The 4,972-nt window shown below is 41.1% G+C and overlaps 1 protein-coding gene across 1 annotated transcript in view; it reads left to right on the top strand.

Moving 5' to 3' along the window:
* Nucleotides 1-112: 112 nt before the first annotated feature.
* Nucleotides 113-4,972, top strand: part of LOC103270534 (kelch-like protein 15) — a 17,710-nt gene continuing 12,850 nt past the window's right edge. The window contains exon 1 of the mRNA XM_008068054.2: nucleotides 113-566. The gene's annotated coding sequence lies outside the window, so the exon portion shown is untranslated. The remainder of the gene's footprint in view (nucleotides 567-4,972) is intronic.

Raw genomic sequence — 4,972 nt, 5'->3', positions numbered from 1 at the left:
GCTCCCGCGGCCCGCAGGGGGCGCGCGGCCCGGAGCGGCCCCTGGCTCGTGGCCCCGCACGCCCCGCCCCTTGCCCGCCCCTTTCCCGCCTTCCTCCACCCCCGGCGTGGGTGATCCTGAGGCTCGGCGCGCTTCGGGGCAGAAGCCCGGAGACGTCGTCGTCGACGCCGCCACAGCCGGCGCTTCTGCTGCTGCCCGCTGCCCCCAGCCCCTTTCCCTGCCCGCAGCCCCAGTTGGCGCTCCCGCCGAGCCCCGCCGGGCGCTGCAAGGCCCCCGGCGTTGGCAAGGCCGGCCCCGACGCCGCGCCGCCTCGCGCCGAGCCCGACTGTCTGGACTCGCGACTCAACGCTGTCTTCTTTCCCAGGACTGGTTCCGAGGGGGCCGCAGGAGCGAGGACTCATCCCCCGCCGGAGCGCTCTGGCCTGGGCCGGGAGCGGCTCCTTGTAGACGTTCGAGGAGCCTGCCGAGTGCCGTCCCGGCGCCCGACCGCCCACCGATCGGCCCGCCGGCCCCGTTTCTTCCTGATGCAGACTGCCGTCCACTAGAGGCTGGACAGGACCCCCGAGGTGCGTAGCCGCCCCTGGCCGCTGGCCTGCGGAGCCCGGGCTTCGCCCGCGGCCCCGAACTAGGCACGAATTCGATGGCCCTCTCTGCACAGACCTGAGTCAAACATTTGGTAGACGCCGGGACCTAATTTGTCTTTGAGTTTACTTAAATTGTTTGAAATCTAATTTTTTTCAGAGAGAGAGAGAGAGAGCGAGAAAAAAAGGAAGAAGCATAATTCAGCCATTTTTTGCAGCACACAGCTGCAGGTACCATGATTATTTTTTCTCTAACCCGTTCCTTCCCTTTAAAAATTCTATTTATGCCTGAAATAGAACTATGCGAAATGCGAGGCATAAAACGTGGAATCGGAAGGTCTGGGTTCGACTGGGTGACTCTGAGAAAATCGTGTACCGAGCCTCGATTTCTTATCTATGAAATCGAGTCAGTAATACATACCCACATCACAGGGTTATGAGGAATATATGAGGTCATATATGTGAAAATAATCTATAGCTGTAAAGTGTTGTAAAAATGCAAGGCCATTTTTAAGTAACCTTTGCCAGAGTGGTGAATGTTGTAGTGGCTAACTGTTGCTGCCTCTTTATTTCTATATTATAAGTATAAGCAAATAAGTATGGAATAGCAAAGCAGTGCTGTGAATCGATAGATATGTAATAGTCACGTTGCTTGGCCTTCCTCCCACGAAATGCTAACTGCTTATTTAAATAACGGTATTCCTTAATTCAAATTTAACGTTACTGTAGGGCTTTGCTTTTCATCTTTCTAGGCCTCTTAGGCCCTTTTTCTTACTCAGAATATTTAACACCTTACATTTGCTTAGTCTTTTATATTTGCCGAATTTGTTTTCCTTTGTTATTCTGATTTAAGTTGTAATTTAGAAAATGCTTTTCAGACATATATGCCCGAATTTTAATGCCTGTTTTTCATATCTAGGGAACAGGATGCCTGAATGCCTCTACTAATTTGAAAATTGTTTTTGGAGAGCTTATAAATGCATTTCATGTTTCTGTAATTCTTAATAGATCTAGAAACGTATAGAAGATTTCAACTTTTTGGCACTTAATGTAATATTTATGTAATTTAATTCTCATTTTTACTCTCACACTTAGTAGATGCTTAGACTCCCAGTTTATCAGTGGTAAGGGATTTTAATTTGCACTCTTTATTGCTGATTAATTTAGGGGAAAGAATAGGATAGTAAACATTTGTGTTTGAAAAATAATTTTTTTTTGCCAGAGTTTATATGTGTAACAGATCAGTATGGAATCCTTTTTTCTTGGCACATCAAAAATGTAGTATGGTTTGGCTTAAATGGTCCACAAAAAGTGAAAGAGAAGCATTTTTTTTTGTATATTGTTATTTTTAGCTAACAGATGATTTTCTGAGTAGTTAGATGTTTTATTAAATTTATAATCCTCTAGTCCTAAACCAGTTGTCTCTCAGAGTATGCCTTTGTGTTTTTTTAAAAGCCAGAATAATATAAGGGGGGCAGGATTAAAATAGCAAAAGGAAGAGCCTACTTTAAAGTGGTTGCTTTTATAGATTGGATTTATCACTTATCCTGAAGATAAAATTTTGACAAATCACTGCTTTATTGAGAATTTCAAGGTTTAACCTTCTCTCTGCCTTGATTTGGGTTATCTGGGAAACTCAATCTTGGAACCAGGGCAAGCTTGGCTTTATGGGTGTTCAGAAGGGCCTCACACTTGGTTTAATAATCTGCATGTAAAATTGGCATTGTACAACATAAAAGTGAATGGTAAAATTCATGCTAATAATTAAAACTTTTAATTTTTCTTTACTTAGAACGACATTAAACAGCAAATTTAAAAACATCGCGACAATCGAGAGAGACAGAAGAAAGGAAAAAACTATATTTTAGTACCTTTAACGACATTTTTTTCCTGATTTTGAACAAGGATCACCACAAATGATGTAGATGGACTGTTGTCAAGCTTGGACTTTCCCAGTACAAATGTTTTGAGAGTGAATAATGCTAACTATGAGGAGAATGAATCTTTAACTTGGGGGAGAGTGGATTAATTTATAAGCATGTATTTCTCCTGAATTGGAATGCTGTAGCTCATGGGGTGGTTTTTGTTTTTTTTTAATTGAGGATAAATGAAAGACAGGGAGTCATTGGTGAGGCATTGTAGAATAGTGGTTAATTGTGCAGGCTCTGAAGTCAGGCAGACCCCAGCTTCACAACTTCTTAATAATCATTGCCTTGGGCAAGTTACCTAACCTCTGTGAGCTTTGGTTTTTCTCATCTTTAAGTCAGGGATGGTTATAGAACATGGAGGGTTGTGAGGATTAAATTTATCCCTTCGTCCAACAAGTATTTTTAAAGCACCTATTATGTGCTAAGCACTGTTCTAGGTGCTGGAGTTATTAACAGTCAGTGAAACAAAGCAAAAAATTTGAAGCAGAAAGGAAACGAAATAAGTAAAATAGCCTATATCACCCTTTAATATAGGCAGAGCAAAATACAGCAGGGAAGGAGGATGAGGATTGTTAGGTTGATGGGGCAGGTGGGATTTTGCAATTTTAAACGAGTACTGGGGGAAGGCCTCAGTGTGATGACACTAGAGACCCAAAGGGAGCTGTGTGTATCTGGGGATAGTGTAATCCAGGCAGAAGGAACAGCAAATAGAGAGGCCTTGAGGTAGGAGTGTGGCTGTTTTTCAAGGAACAGCAGCAACAGGGGGAGAATAATAGGGGATAATTATGATTGCCATTTTAGGAATCATTGGAGAGGTTCTCAGAGTTCATCTCTGCTGTGGGTATACGTTATATTGCTGCTGGTCCAAAAGTGGAAGATCTTTTCAGAATTAGAAATTTTGACTTTTGGTTAAAGAAACTAGGAAAGGCAAAATATATTCTCAGATTTTTGTTTTTTAATATAAGGTCCTTAAAGCTCATCTGGCAGAATCACTGAAGCAATTAAGAATGCATAGAAAAATTATCCTTTGTCACTGATTTCTGAATTTAGTTAATGATTCTGCATCATAAGCTTTAAAGATTTATAAGGAATCAGGAGCATAAGATCAAGACCTTAGTTGCGTAACTCTTGTGGAGAACTAAAATGCTAATATTACAGTATTTGCGATTTCATGTTAGAATCTAACTTAGAAGATTTGGGGTTTATTTTCCAATAGAGACTTTTCCTAGAATTCTCACTGGATCCAATCTCTAAAGGCAAGGGAAGCTGTTTTCCATGACATCACTCTTGGACTACTTATGCTTGTAGTCAGAAATAAGCAGAAGAGCATTAAATTAAAGTCTTCTGATGAAAAATAGCATTGAAGCAGGGGTATTTTTTTTTTCTTGAGATTTCTTGTATTATAGGATGACTGAATGATAAACATACCTGGAAAGTGAAGTAACTTGGATAATACCCAGAGCTTTCCTAATAGCTTAGTTAAATGGTCATTTGCAATTTGGTACTGAGTTATAAAAATATTTTGATGACAAGAAAGACTTTCCAGTATTAAGCAAATTAAGGTTAATCTATGCAGCCTTTTCTCACATATTAAACTGAGTTGTTTCTCAATTTGAGTAGTGTATCAGAATAAAATGACTGCTAATGGCGCTAAAAAGTAAGTCTGTTAGCACAATTTTCTTTCCTTTAGATTGGTACATGAAATTGGCTGCTTTGAGGTTGTTGATTTAAATTTTTAGGTTACAGAAGTTGTGAGAAATGTTATGACTCAGAAATTAATTCTGTTTTTATCTGTAGTAAGCCTTGCATTCTCTTTTTAATATGCAAGTATGGCATTTTCTGCACAGGCATCAATTTGGATAGAATAGTTTTTTCATTGAGGATAAGTGTATTATATCAGCCTCTGAGAATCTAGCTTTTGCACAGAATAGCTTAGGGTTTTGTATGAATTTTCAAGCAGCTGTGGAAGAAACATGAAAGCAATAAATTATTGCTTATGGCATAAACATGATGGGGGCTAGTTAATTTTGAAACATCTTTTATTTAATTGCCTAGAATTTTGCCTTCAATCAGATGGCAGCTTACTAACAGAAAAGGAAGCATTTAATTTCTTTGCCTTTAACTTTCTGTCCAGTTTTACCCCCACCAGACTTCTTTCTTTACTGGTCACTAGAGAGTTTGAGTTGTTAGAAATTTCTGTGATATAAATAGCAGTAATAGTCTTCCAAGGCAGAGAGGTAAGGAAGAGGTTGAGTGTGTGTGTGTATGTTGTCACTTATCTCTTATGCCTTTAGTGGTACTCAAGCCTTTTGGTCTTTTTCTTAACTCTTTTTTTGAGTAGGAGTCTCACTCCGTCGCCCAGACTGGAGTGTAGCGGCACGCTCACGGGCACCGCAGCCTCGACCTGCTGGGCTCCAGCGATCCTTCCGCCTCAGCCTTCCGAGTAGCCGGAACTACAGGCGC

The sequence above is a fragment of the Carlito syrichta genome, unplaced genomic scaffold, assembly GCF_000164805.1.
Source record: "Carlito syrichta isolate Samal-C Ts95f unplaced genomic scaffold, Tarsius_syrichta-2.0.1 Scaffold309857, whole genome shotgun sequence".
NCBI lineage: Eukaryota > Metazoa > Chordata > Mammalia > Primates > Tarsiidae > Carlito > Carlito syrichta.
This window is presented reverse-complemented; position numbering and strand designations above follow the sequence as displayed.